Source organism: Pleurodeles waltl, chromosome 10 (assembly GCF_031143425.1).
Source record: "Pleurodeles waltl isolate 20211129_DDA chromosome 10, aPleWal1.hap1.20221129, whole genome shotgun sequence".
In the NCBI taxonomy this organism is placed as follows: domain Eukaryota; kingdom Metazoa; phylum Chordata; class Amphibia; order Caudata; family Salamandridae; genus Pleurodeles; species Pleurodeles waltl.
In genome coordinates, this window is record NC_090449.1 from 847908614 (window position 1) to 847924318 (window position 15705).

A 15705-nucleotide genomic window follows, 5' to 3' on the forward strand; every position below is an offset into this window, starting at 1 on the left:
GTGACACAAAGGGAGCTGGGGTGTGATCTGCATTTCCTGATTAGCCATCTCTGCTAGGAGGGAGGGGTGGAGTGGTCACTCTCATCTGAAAGGACTGTGCCTGCCTCTGACAATGCTGTCTCCAGCCCCCTGGTGTGTGTCTGAGGCCTTGCCTGGGCAAGGCAGGATTTCACAAGAAGGTGTGAGTCCCCTTTGAAGAAAGGTGACTTCAAAGACTAAAATGGGTATAAGAAGGGCACCCAAACTTACAAACTTCAGAAACACTTCTGGAATCAAGAGGAACCTCTGCCTGGAGAAGAGCTGATCGCTGAGGAACAAGTGCTGCCCTGCCTGTGACTGTGCTTTGTGGAGCTTTCCTGCAGTGCTGCTTCTGCCTGAGTAAGAGGGCAAAGACTGGACTTTGTGTGCCTTCCATCTTGAAGAAGAAATCTCCAAGGGCTTGATGTAGAGCTTGCCTCCTGTTGTTGAAGTCTCAGGGATAGCAAAGACTTCTTCCTGCCAGCACCTGGAGTCTCTGGAGAGACCCCTACTCTGCTCTGTGGTGCCCTTCCAGTTCCTGGGACCCTGAAAGGAGAGGCTGGCAGCCTAAGGACAAAAATACACGCACCGAGTGCCGTGCGGAGAAAAGATCGACGCGAATCCGATCGCGGCTGAGAAAACGACGCGACGCCGGCTCCGCAGCTGAGAAACGACGCCGCAGGAAACGCGACCGGAGAATCGACGCCCGGAGCAGGAGAAACGACGCGCAGCCTCGCTGACGAAGGCTGAGAGATCGCAACCAGCGCCGCGGGACTTTCGGACCGTCGCGTGGCTGGCTTTTTCGACGCGCCTCGCCGTGCCGAGCTGTTTTCTACGCATATAACCGTGCAGGGTTATTTTCGACGCACACCGCCCGTGCGGGGTTATTTTTGACGCAAACCAGGTACATTTACACGCTAGCAGCGCTAGTGTGTTGTTACAACTACCTAAAGACTCTTTTTATTTTAAACCTTAAAAAAATCATAACTTGACTTGTGTATGTTGGATTTTTGTCGTTTTGGTCTTGTTTTGTTTAGATAAATATTTCCTATTTTTCTAAACTGGTGTTGTGTCATTTTGTAGTGTTTTCATTAAGTTACTGTGTGTGTTGGTACAAATACTTTACGCCCAGCACTCTGAGGTTAAGCCTACTGCTCTGCCAAGCTACCAAGGGGGTAAGCAGGGGTTAGCTGAGGGTGATTCTCTTTTATCCTAACTAGAGTGAGGGTCCTTGCTTGAACAGGGGGTAACCTGACTGTCAGCCAAAGACCCCATTTCTAACAACCATTTAAACACAAAACTTGATAAAATCAGACCTAATACATTACATTGATTAGAAACCATTCAGTATCAATCCTTTCAGTTCCACATGCATTTTCGGTCACATATATTCAAATCATTTTAACATAGTGGAGCAAGATGTAATCCATTACCAAACAAACTCTGAAGGCGGAGAGCTTTAAACACTTATCAGAAAATAAAATCCACTCTGGGTCAGATTGAAAAAGAAAACTGGAGCATTACATCTAAAGGCACCCTTTCGCAAACCATACCACAACTGCAAAGGTATTCTCCTATGGAAGATCTTGTTACTCTGCAAGGTACTGCACATGTCATAGTTGAATCAAGCACCCTCAGCGTCATAAGGGCAGCAACTTGATATAGTTGTACATTACCCTTATAGTGCTGTCCTGCACATAATCTCAGTATGGCATCAAGATATTTTGAAAATCATGTGATATAGATCTTGTCTGCAAATCCACAAATAGACTATAGGGACACAGACCAATTTTACCTGGGGTTTCTTACACCATTGTTTATTTCTCCATTATATAAATCAATGCTCAACACGCTGATAATTTAGCACAGCTTTCAACCCCCTTATATATCCCAAACATTTTCAGCTTGTCTTGAGAGCTGTAAGATTCCATCAGAGCCCCCTAAAGTTAACAATAGTATGAAAGTCAAAATCTGTTAAACAGATTAACTTGCTAAGCAATCTTTGGGGAGGCTTGTCAATAGAGCATTACAAAGACAGTGCAAAAAGCAGATTCCGAGAAACAAAAACGAATGTACTTATTTAACTGGGGTTTCATTCAGTGGTGCAGCACTCATGTTGTCTAGGCTGAGCTCCTTTTATAAGTGTATTTACCTATGTAGGCAGGCCCACTGGAATTATGCTATTGTGTGGTGATTTTTGCATAATTATAGATTTGCTGATTATGCCACATAATTCGCCTTTTCTTGCTGTATAATTTAATCAACCCTGTTGCATAATTTGGCCCTTCCTTGCCACATAATCCCAGTGGTGCTGTATATAGTTAAGGTTTGATTTGCTATACAACCATTCCATCCTCAAACCTTTATCCCCAAACACCCACCCTCACACCCATCTCTGTTCCCCATCCTCTTGCCAAACCCAATAATAAATCACCCACAGGCGAGACCAATTGCCATGGCCAATGCTTGTTTTTACTAATGCCTTTGAGAACCGTTGAGGGCGTCTGATCAAATTCCAATATTTTCTCAAAACTTCCCACAGCAGCAGAGGTTCAGGCTTCATCTAGTACCCAAACGTGTGCTGTGCAAATACAATCTTGTATCATTAACATTTGCACTTCGGAGCTGCTAACAATAAGATTAGAAACAGATTCAGGCACCAATTGCTTACTCATTCTCAGCTACGCACGCTGTAGTTCATAGTTTATCTCAGAGAAATTCTGAGTTAAAAAAGTGGTCAAAGTGTACTAAAAACAAGTATGAGAACTGTGATCATGAGTGCAACAGGGTGGGGTCAAAAGCATAGCTAAATAGAACAAAATATACTGTAACTATTTTCATTCTTCTCCAGGTAACTTCATACAAAAAAACACACATCTTAAATGAAAAATAAATGCAAGTTAAACTAAGCTGATTTTATGTTACAAAACCTCCGTTGGTTAATGTGATCACTGCAGATATCTGTGTATATAACCAGAGAGCCACAGAGCTGAATCCAGGTTGGCGCAATAGGGAATAGTACCTTGTGTTTATTTACTGCTGTTAGGTCCCAGACTGTGACAGAAAGCCTTGTCAAACACAATATGTAAACTATTATTTTGAACTTGCATTACACCAAGTATACAATAGATGCAAACTATGTAGGTTAAAAATAAAAAAAGCTTTATAGATTTTAGAAATACGCAATTGGACTGAAATTAGTGCAGATATCTTTTACAAGTGTCCATTAAAGGTACTGCACCACAACTCACTTGGTAGCACTCTTACAATACTTAAAAAAAAAAGAATACATCTTTAATCACGAAGTGTCAAGTGATTCCATCAATTGAAGCAAATGCCCACTTCCAAGCACTCTTTATATTTGCATTTTACCCAACTGATGTATCTATGTTTCTCTCTGGCTCATGTCTGTCCCTCCTTTGCCATCACAACACAGGAGATTCCCTCAATTCCGTTTCAGCTGAGGCATCTTAACTAGTGATTAATTTGTGATAGAAGGAGTGTCTGTGCCTAAAGCTCTACTTTGAAACCTGTGACTGTTGCAAAGGTCAGCACACTGAATACCAAGACTGGACGTTTTGAATCATGGCTCTTCCATCCACTTCCAAACATTATAGCACTTTCATCTCAATTGTGTAGGTTCCTTCTTCCTCCCTTTCCAACGTTTTTCTGTGTTTCTCTTACTACTTCATTCCCAGTTGTGTGCTTTCCCTTCTCTTGCTCGAAATCAGTGTCTGATGAGAAACAATAAGAGACAGTACTCAAAATTGAGTGCCGGTGGGCCCCACCAGCAACCATTGGCTCAAATTAATCACTGATATCAACTGTCAGGAATAACGTTAACCGTGTGGTTATCTTATAACAAGAAATAGGAGAACTGCTTTTTGTTAAATTAAAAAAGTATGGGAATGTCCTGAACCACCAATCTCGCCTACTTCGATCTCTGAGTTAAATATAAGTGCTATAGACATGACATAAAACAAATGCACAGCAATGTTCCATGCAAGAACACACTAATATGATCCTCAAAGGGTTTATAAGTCTATTTATTCTATCCTTATGCTGCTCCTCATGATCAGAACATTTTAGAAAGGGAATATATATTTTGTACTGAATGAAGCGAGTGATTTCTCCCTTTTTTGTTCTGGAATTGATTTGGAAGCTCTCAAATCCAATTTGCATAGCTGGGAGCATTGTGACTGTCTACCTTCAATTTAGTCTAGATCCAGCCCTGCGGTGAACCATGACGGGTATCTTACCAAGTCTTTACTTCCACATTGTAGAGCTAGACATGTTCTTTAGTGTAAATTAAAAATCAAACACCCAACTGAGTAAAGCTAATTACTGTTTCAATATATAATCAGTCTAATATGAACTGCACTTATGTGCACCATTTTTCTGTGTTGCAACCCATTTTTAAGCACCAGCTAGAACTAGGCTTGCAAGAAACATTATATTATTATTACATAGGGCCAGGATACCCTCACAGTAGATACGGCACTTTAAAAATACACCTAACATATCAAATTATGTTTTAGAGATGATTCACCACACATTTACAGTATTTTAATTGAAATGTCATGTTCAAGTGTAATTGTTTCTCAGTAAATGCTACAGAACACAAACAGCAAGAGCCAGCTGCCATTCACTCACGGTTACTTTGTTGTTCCTGTGCTTCTGTGGCAGGATTTTTGCCCCAAAATACTCTTAATTACTCAATCATTCAATCAAAAGATTTATAAAGCGCGCTATGTACCCGTTAGGGTTTCGAGGCGCTGGGGGGGGGGGAGGTGGGTGGTGAAGCTGGTGTACTCGAGATTTTATTTTACAATATTAATGCGTAATTACTGAAATTACCCTGAGTACTCCAGCGTGACTATCATTTCTCCCAGGCCTCAATGCCACGACTTCCGTGGTCCAGTCCATTATTAGTCGCCCACCATACCTCTATAGGCAAATCAGTACCTACCATCTTTCCTGGTACCACATGTGTGGCCCACTGCACTGGTGTGACATACATGATGAACAAAGCACCTCGCAGCCAGGCACAGAGCACCAGTGCTGTGCATGCTGAGATTTTGGTCGTAGCCAAAGCATAAGATAAAGTATAAAGCAATATGTTGTCGCCATGTCGATACAGAAGATCAGTCACTACATTGGGGTTTGTCAGTTACTATGACAACCATAGAAATGGCAGAAACTGCAGTGCCACCTAGGTCCATGACTGCTGCAATGTTATTGAAAATGACAACTACCTCTGGTTGTATTTCTGATGTCTACTATTACCGCTCCATTATAAACAACACGCTCCTGTGCTCTCCTTAAAAGTTAAAAGCAGCCGGCTTTGGAAAGTTTGGAGGATATATCCTTGGCCATAACATATACCCAGTAACACTGCCCAAAGGTGCACTCATGTAAGCCTTAATAACCAAAATGTGGACATGCAGTTAACATTTCTGAGTGGAGATACAATGCTGGGCAGGCACTAAATGACAGTGCAAATATAATTAGGTACTTGTTATCACTGCGCCATGAGACAAATCTGAACACACACTGGAGTTAATGATCTATGGTTCATTTGTGAACATGCGCTAGGAATTGATGGGTAAAGGCGCAAACGTGGCCATGTAGGCATAACTTATGATTGATGGTGCAAATTCGTGCCAGTAATCACGATTTCTGAGTCCTAATCTGAAATAATCAATCGCCACATCTACCCATAATTTAGGGATTATTGAAGAGTGGCGCAGCTCAATGCACACATCGTGGGTAAGTGAGTGATAGAGCAAATCTGAATGTGTGCAGCAGTGATAATTAATGTTATAGTATGTCCACCTACCCATGCAGTAATGCCTCCATTGGTATAATGCTGGTAATTCTTCAGCTTTGTGATGCAATGCTGAACGTCCCTGCTCTAATGCTTGTGCTGGTACAATATTAATAATTCTGGACGTTTCATAAGAATCACACTGCTTACTGGTTGGTTTATTATATATTTTCTGTCAACAGTTTAGGTAAAAAAAAATATCAACAACAAAACCAGTTAAAAGTTTGTAAAACAAAAATTAAAATATATGTAAATACAGTTTAAAATCTGCCATTAACTCCAATGTGCATTGCCATCTATGGAGCATACCTTTCCCTTATGTCGCTGTCAGAGGGTAGGGCAATTTAAACTTTACTACTTTCAGGCAATCTTCACCTACTTGGTGATAATCGTAAATCATATGCCATATTCCACAGGAGTCCAAACCAACTTTTACTAGAAGCGAGGGTATTCATTTTTGCCCGTTGTAGAATCATTTTGGACAATTTCCATGGCTACTGTCACGAGAATCAGAACATAAGATTGGTATAGCATGTAAAATTCCATACATGCATTCAGCCACTCATTTATTCATGCACTTACCTACTACACATGCTCTCACCTACTGAACCATTAACTCGTACACTCATCCATTCATCAGTCAATTGATACACCTGCTCATCCATTCATTATTCACAGATTTACTCATTTTTCCATCAAACCTCACATTTCTTGCACATATCTTACACTCTGATATATGAAGCTAAAATGTACTCCTTACTAAGTTGAGTGATTTTGATGTTATTGTAAAGTGGATGAAATCCACATACAGAACTATTGTGCCTATGTAAAGGTTTCTAGATTTTTGTTTGAGAATGCATGTTGTGACTAGTCGGTATGTAACTGATTGTAGCTCTGACACTGCAAAAGGGAAAACCTATTTACATTACTGCTTACATTCTAGTGTTATACGGTTCCTACAAATTTAAGTAGGGCTGTGTATCAGATCAACATTAATTTCAGGATATAGGGACTTCATCTGTCAATGCCATCAGGATAGGTTGACACAATTTCTAGCTAGATCACATGGCTCCATCTAAACCTCAACCCTACCAGGGTACCAGATGGTATCAGGAACCTTGAATATGACTACTCGGATCCCTAAGGAAACCATGGATACAAATCTCCCCTTTTGTTGTTACTTTGTAAGGCCAAGGTAAACACAAGAAAGGTACGAATATGGCTTTTCAAATATTTATTGAAATAATCGTACTCTTGTATAGAAAATATGCGTTGCAATTATTAGGCAGATGAAACAAAGTATTGCAACCAGCATTATAAGATTGGTCTTTTATTCCATCAGGAATTTCCCTGGTGGGCTGGAGCCCTTGGAAGCTGTTTTGAAAGCACAGGCCAAGGCCACTCCTAGTGCCTATCCCTGTCCCCAGCGACCAGAGGTTAATTGCTGCAGTCAGGGTGAGACTTCAAGAGAGAGGTAAAGAGAGAAAGATAGGGGTAAGGTAGGAAGAGAGGGAAAGAATGGATTGAGGGAACGAGAGAAAGAAAGAGAAAGCAAGGAGACAAATAGATCATAGCTGGTTTCAGCATTTTTTCCAATAATTATTTTAATTCCCTACTTCGGCCCGGCATGCTCACCGAAATGCTGTGATGTTCCCGCGCTTGTACACGGTGTGTATCCTATGTGTTATAAGGTAAAGTCTCAAAAACCTGCAATACTCTTGAACATGTCAGATGTCACCAAACCAGAGACCATTCAGATGTAACACAACGGAATGAACGGACATTACTAAGAAATATTCCCCTGTACGCAAAATCAAGCAAATATCGATTTGACGTTTTTCTAAATAATGCTGCAGGGATTGAGGGAGGTGGTTGGGGGAGGTGGGTTATTTTATTGGTTTAATCTGCTTATCTTTCTTTTAGCTATTGTGAAAAGGAAAAGGAAAGGATATAAAAGTGCAGACGCTAAGCTTTACTCCCATTTCCTGCTCGGAATAGACAGGAAAATGTCGAAATTGTTAAATTCAGATAGAGTTTCGCAATGTCACTTCACTATTTACTTAAACAAACAAACTTTTCCGGTATAACGCAAGCTGGCCAATGTAGTATGGTTTGTGGAACTGTTACTGCTACATTAGTTAGGCAATGGCTACAGTACAGACAAGAGTAGAAGGATCAATGTTTCATCTCAATTCTGATGCCCTTCTTGAGGAATCCAAATGGTATATCAAGTTTTCAATGCATTTGTTAAATGTGTTCATTTTATTTACTCAATTATGTTTACATACCAGTTAAATTGGACACCACATATTTTAATATATAAAGTATATATACTATATATATTGTAACATATAATTCCATGAAATGTATTTCCATATTTCATCGGATGATTGTATGTATTATTCTTCAATATTCTAAAACAGTTCAACAGTTGAATTAATAAGTAAAAGTAAATTGTCATTTCACGACAATGGATTGTACAATATGTGGCATAAAGGATTATAAATCATGTAAAACTGCCTCAAACACTCATGTAGGCATGCCTCTGGTCCAAGATGCTGTATTTGGGCAACAGGACGTCCTCGAGATTACTGACTTTCTCGCCGTTTCCCAAGGCTGCATCTGTTACTTGGGTTCCACTCCTCTAAAGCTCAGAATACTGATGAGTTCATCGCATGGTATTGCTTCAAGGGGTCCTTTAATGATTCACCAATGAGCTTGACAGTAATTCTGTTCCAGTGTTCATGTACCACCAAATACAGCAGTTGGGATGGAATGGACAATAAATGCCCCCCATCTTCTACAGGTCAAACTCAGTCGCTAGGTAATAAACAATGGGATTTGTGGGCTGTTAAAGGAGGGTGTCTGGGTGGGTTCCTATGCTGGAAATTATTAGTGATATTTGCTCACGTTTTCTCATTAGCAGGAACTCTTATCTGCTCATTAGCAGCATTATGTGCAAATGTTTCTGTTGGGTACACTGTGGTGATTAAATTGCTCTACTAACCAATTCGACTTCACCAAGGTGTAATGGGTAATATTGTTTTTCTGTAACTATTAAGACTGCAATGAATTATTAACACTAACCCTGAATCTGAACCATCGTATCTGAGTTAGTACATTTGTTCCTATTCATTCTCTTTGCATGGGGTTCTTCAGCCAACTTAAAGTTAGATTTCACCCCTTTCCTGCACCTGCTCTCTGCAAAGAATCCACAGAATCTATTATAGCATCTGGCGCCAGCAAAATACTTTTCTTGAAATATCTTACCGTTAGTGACTTCCTGTGTGCATTTATTGTAATGGTACTTTTCTGAAATGGGTGGCAATGTGCCAAGTTCTTCCTGCTGCAATTAATGCACCAGTGGGTCAAATATTGCATACCTTAGTTAATCGCAAGGAAACCCGACTCCGTTTTCTAGTGCCAAATCACTCGGATGCCTCAACAGCAGCACACATGGATATTTATCTGGGTTTATGCACTTAGTAAATGTTATATAATGAGGACCACACAGATGACTCATGGTCTACTAAGTTAAATTCCTTGTTCATGAAACATGAGTGCTGCCACTATTACATACAAACAAAAACACATGAATCTGAGATCTTGGCAGCCAAACCCAAGCCCTAGGCCACCAACAAATATGGAGGTTGTAGGAAAGTGAGTTATTTTGCCGTGAGGCTGGTTAGGCTACACTATGCAATATCTTCACATTACCCCTAAATAAGTCCTTTGGATTCACAATAAAAAACCATAGCTCAGTCCTCGTGGTGTGGCACAGAGCAAGACAGGCTTTACCAGAGAAACATGTGTTAAGCATTTCAAAGTACCAACACGGACGATAAGTACTTGACACAAATCAAAAGACATTTGGCACCAATTCATAAAAGTAAAACAGGGTTTTGTATAATTTTAGACACCAAAACACCCTGAGGTGACCACTTCCAGAGGAATGTGGAACCTTTTCTACATAAAAGCCTCTATTCTTCCACTTTTAGAAATGGCAGAACCCATCTTCCGCTGCACAGGCCTGATAACCCACCTTGGGGGTGTGGCTAGCCTTTAGAGGTGTATGCCTACTGACTACTTAATTTTATTTTCTTACCTGCCCGGGTTACAAATGTGCCTGGGGCACGGGGTGGCTTTTTCTTCTTCTGGAAGGTAGCTCACTTGCATATCAGAGGCAGTGTGGGCTTCGCATTTCAATGCCTTGATGTGTCACTTAACTATCCACCCTGCCAGGGAAGGAGTTGAAAGCTCCTGCCCAGGCAGGCCTTTGTTTCTAACTCCTGATAGAACTCACACCTCCTGTCAGGAGTCAGATTCCTGTCTTGGTCCCAGCAGCTGCAGGCTGTCAGCTGGGCACAAGAAAGGGTGGGGTAACCAGGTGAGCAATCTCTAAGGTAGTCACCTGGGTGCATGTCACATTAAATCTGACTTAGGGAGGAAGTCAGGTTTGATGAGGCCAGTTGTTTGAAACCAAATATGACACCTTTCAGTGGGACCATAATGGAATTAGCAACCTCGGAATGCCCAGGTGCCATCCTATTTTATCCTAAGGCCCCCTGAACACTTATAGTAGCCCTGAATGGAAAGAGGCTTCTACTAGGATACATAAGCTTGCACTTATATGTCCACACCTTTAATATAATGCACCCTGTCTCTTGAGCTCAGGAGGCCTACCTTAGGGGTGACTAGTTCTGGGTTCACAAATATCAACACTGGGTATGGGAATGCTTTGCTTGTGCTTTACCCTGACCAGGATTCTGTGGTTGCTGCTTGACTAGGGCTCACACCAGCAACCAGTAATCCAATTTCTAACAGCAAATCAAAAGATACTTCATCCCCTGGCCTTAATATCTGCTAGTAATAATATCAATACTGCTGATCATAGTAAACATTAATGGGCCTATGGATAAGTGTTCAGTTATTCAGTGGGACTCCAGATCAACACAGTAGTTAGAGAGTGACATTTCCAATTTAAAGTTCTGATAGAGTTCCGCTCTTGCTTCAACACCAGCATAGAATCTTAGCTGCAGCAGCTGGTTAAATCATTCCTGGATAACTGCAATTGGCTCTATGTTAACCTTCCGAAGTACCAACAGGAAAAGTTCCAGAGACTGTAAAACATGGCAGCATGTCTAAGGACCAACACTGGTAGTGGGGAGAATATTGCTTTTATTTTGAATAATTACTTTGTCTCCTACTTGAAGCTCCGGCCAGTTTCCGGTTTAAATAATCGGCCAGTGCAGGCCAGTGTGCTCCATTATATTGGCAGTTATTGTCCTGGTGGAAAATCATCAACATCAGAATAGTAAATTGTTCTATCTAAAACAAAACAGCTATATTGCAGAAATTAGGAAAACAAAACAACATCATAAATTGAAGACTGCATAAATTTCCCTTCCCTTTTAAACAATCAGCAATCTGGTCCATCATGTTTATTGAGTCTTAAGAGCTATGTAATCTCATTTGGTGTTAATGTGCTCTATAAAACATAACATAACACTGTTTTTGTTTTTGGTGATTGTTAGAAATGGGGTCTTTGGTTGGCAGTCAGGTTACCCCCCTGTCCAAGCAATGACCCTCACTCTAGTCAGGGTAAAGGAGAATCCCACTCAGTTAATCCCCTACCACCCCCTTAGTAGCTTGGCATGAGCAGGTAGGCTTAACTTCAGAGACAAGGTGTAAAGTATTTGTACCAACACACACAGTAACTCAGTAAAAACACCACAAAATGAGTCAACACAGGTTTAGAAAAATAGGCAATATTTATCTAAAGAAAACAAGACCAAAACGGCAACCATCCGACATACACAAGCTCAGTTATTAATTTTTAAAGATTAAACTGAAGGATAGTGATTAGAAACACAAAATGCTTCGATGAGTTGTTAGCACGGCATTGTGACGGAGTCGTTCCCAGCAATCCGATGCCAAAGGTAAAGTGTGAAAACAAGCTGGTGCGCGAAGTCAGGGATTGCGGCGTTGCTGGATCCGATGTGGTGTCAGTTCCTGTGCTGTGGGGCAAAGGAGCTGAGGCGTCACGCAGAGGCGTCAGGTCCTTGCTGCGGAGCGGTGGAGGTGAGGCGGCATCGGTGCAAATCATTAAATCTGCACACTTTGGGCTGCGTCAGTCACGATGTGGTATGGCGACTTCCACGGATTTGCGGACTTCGGCGGGGCTGCAGCAGTGTCGGGCCTGCCAGGGTCGTTGCACTCCAGCGAGGACCACGGAGTCGGTTGCAGCATCATGGGATGCGGCAGCAGCGCCGGTCCGGAGTCGTCCGAAGTCGGTTTTCTTGGATTTTCAGCAGCTTCTCCTTTCAAGGGCCGAGGTACTGGATAAGGCACCATTTGTCAGGGCAGGAGTCTCATCAGAGAGTCCAGGTGCTAGGAGGAGAAGTCTTTGATGGCCCTGAGACTTCAGAACAGGGGGAAAGCTCAGTCCAAGCCCTTGGAGATTCTTCTCAAGCAGGAAGATACCACAAAGTCCAGACTTTGTCCCCTTCCCCAGGCAGAAGCAGCAACTGCAGGATAGCTCCACAAAGTACAGTCACAGGCAGGACAGCACTTCTCCTCAGCTCTTCTCCTTGGCAGAGGTTCCTCTTCATTCCAGAAGTGATCTGATCTTCAGGGGTTTTGGGCCTCTTTTTATACCCCTTTCTGCCTTTGAAGTAGGCCTACTTCAAAGGAAAGTCTCTCTTGTTTGTGAAATCCTGCCTTGCCCCGACGAGGCCCTAGACACACACCAGAGGGTCAGAGACTGCATTGTGTGAAGGAAGGCACAGCCCTTTCTGGTGTGAGTGACCACACCTCCCCTCCCTCCTAGCACAGATGGCTCATCAGGATATGCAGGCTACACCCCAGCTCCCTTTGTGTCACTGTCTAGAGAGAGGTGCAAACAGCCCAACTGTCAAACTGACCCCGAAAGGGAATCCACAAACAGACAGAGTCACCGAATGATTTAAGCAAGAAAATGCCTACTTTCTAAAAGTGTCATTTTCAAACACATAATCTAAAAACCAACTTCACTAAAAGATGTATTTTTAAATTGTGAGCTCAGAGACCCTAAACCCCCCATGTTAACCTATGAGAGAGATAGGCCTTGCAACAGTGAAAAACGAATTTGGCAGTATTTCACTGTTAGGACATGTAAAACACATAAGTACATGCCCCACCTTTAACATACACTGCACCCTACCAATGGGCTACCTAGGGCCAACATTAGGGATGCCTTACATGTATGAAAAGGGAAGGTTTAAGCCTGGTGAATGGGTGAATTGTCAAAGTTGAATTGGCAGTTTAAAACTGCCCACACAGACACTGCAGTGGTAGGGCTGAGCCATGTTTACAGGGCTACAAATGTGCGTGGCACAACCAGTTCTGCAGGCCCACTAGTAGCATTTGATTTACAGGCCCTGGGTACCTCTAGTGCACTCTACTAGGGACTTACTAGTAAATCAAATATGCCAATCATGGAAAGACAGTTACACATATATCTTACATAGGAGCACTTGCTCTTTAGCACTGGATAGCAGTGGTAAAGTGCCCAGAGTAACCGAAACAGCAAAAACAGAGTCCAGCATACATCAACAGCCTGGGAAACAGAGGCAAGACCGTATTCTTAGGCCTTCATTATGAACATGGTGTTCTGGGCTGCCATGCCGGCGGTGGCGGTAATTACTGCCACTGGCATAGCGGCTGAGACTGCCATATAATAGACGTGGCAAAACCCACACTGGTGTAACTCCGCCACTGCCAGGCTTCCGCTGCCAGGCAGCCTGGCCATGGCGGAGTTACATATCCAACAGGGCAGAGCTGCAAGTAGCGCTGCCCACCGGATAATGTAACTGATTCCACCAGCCTTTCCCTGGTGGTTCACCCCGCCAGGGAAAGGCTGGTGGAATGGGTGCCTCAGGGGCCCCCGTGCACAGCCCCGTCTCTCATGTCACTGCCCAATATATGGGCAGTAATATGCGCGCCGGTTGCTGCTGCACCCACCGCACTGCTACATTGCCGCCGGATCCATGTGGATCCAGCGTCAATGTACAGGCCCTGCATTCCGCTGGGCCAGCTGGCAGAAACACTGTGTCCGCCCGCCGGCCCAGCAGAATGATCATTATGTGGCCGGTGGGGTCTTCAACATGCTGGTGGTCTTTTGTAGACTGCCAGCGCCGAACTCATCGTGTTTTCCAGCCGAGTTCATAATGAGGGCCTTAGAGTTTAAAGTTTTGTCAGTTTCTGCTAATACGGAGGGATGTTCTCTAAGAATCAACTGGGGGGAGGGGGCTTGTGAAATTTTGAAGATGTACCGGAGGCCAAACTCTTCCTTTGACAGCAGAAAACACCCACTATTTAAATGAACCAAACATATCGCATTTTCTAAATGAGAGAACTGAAGCAGGAAATTCATATAACTGTTGGAACCAAAATTGGAATTGAACCTGAACCTGGACTGCAAGAATGATTAAGTCACAGCCATGTTCTTAGGATTTAGACATCTGCATTCACTATTGATGAAAGGGGTGGAAGTCTGCCACTGGCTAGTTAGACCCCTGGGGGAGGGGAGGTTTACAGCTGGAGTATGGAGGGAAGAAATATAGTGGAGGTAATGGACAGGAAAATGGTAGTTATGAGTTGGTTGTGGTCGAGTTTATAAGGAACAATGCTCCAGTGCTAAATATCAACCCTTAATGTTAAACTGCTTAATTGCTGAACCAAGCAGTAAAGAATTAGGCAGGAGATACATAGTTTTCAGCCTTCAATTGAATGCCTGAAAGAAACCAGAAACACTAGGAAAGACAGGTGACTATATGGTCGGACAAGAGAATAGTAGTACATCAATATCTCAATTGGAGCCCCAGTCAAAGAAATTGCTATATTGGAGTATATCCCTAACTTTCAGACTGTAAACAGGAAATCAAACACAAACCAGAGATGGGTGATTTAATGAATCAGCACATGGAATCCTCACCTAATCATGTGTAAGTGTTTCTTATATAGCTCCAAAGTTGATGAGCCTATCACATATGAGGAAATTGTAGAAAGTCGTCTGTTATTACCCGCTACTCTATTTATACTAGCTGACTTCAACTGCATTGCAGTGTGGAATTGTAAGTCGTAGACCCCTTAGACCTATAGACCTCTTAATAGAGAACTTGGATCTAATAGATACCTGAAGATGGCAAAACCTGAGGGATATGCCTTTACATTAAAGCCACCTAATCAAGGATGGACTTTTCTTAAATGTCTCTTGCAAGAAAAGAACTACATGATTAGGGCCATCTCCTTTGTCAAAGAATGCATTAGTCTAAACTAAGGTACAGCTAACCTGAGTACGGTTTGGGTTTCTCTCAAAACTGATATCAGAGTATTCATACAGGAAGTGTCACTGGACACAAAAAATGACAAGCCTTAGAACACAGACCTGTTTCTCGAGTGATCAGTACCGATTGTAGTCATTATATTATTCAGGGTAGGATAAGCATGATCAGGTCTCAAACAGGATTATTAAACCAAAAAGATTAAAACAACATAATCAGAGATCCAAACATATAAGAATATAACACAGAAATAGCCCCCTTGCTATCGACCCAAACTTGTGCTTGAGTCGTCTACCAAAGAATATTAGAAATTCATGCTTCCGCCAGAAGAGAAAATTATACAGATTTAAAAATACATAAAAATATAAGTACTACTCTCAATTATATGTTTCATCCATAGAAAATGAGAAAGATAGGCATATTGACTCTTTTTTCCCCAAATCCTTCTTCCCATACTTCCCATTCACAACCACAGGATATAGCATCTCCAGCCAAACTGTCTGGTACAGGTTGGCAATGTGGCAGGCATTAATGCAA

At 42.2% G+C, this 15705-nt stretch overlaps 1 protein-coding gene across 1 annotated transcript in view; it reads left to right on the forward strand.

Moving 5' to 3' along the window:
• Positions 1-15705, forward strand: part of MRC1 (mannose receptor C-type 1) — a 705818-nt gene that overhangs the window by 140985 nt on the left and 549128 nt on the right. The gene's annotated exons all lie outside the window — the stretch shown is intronic.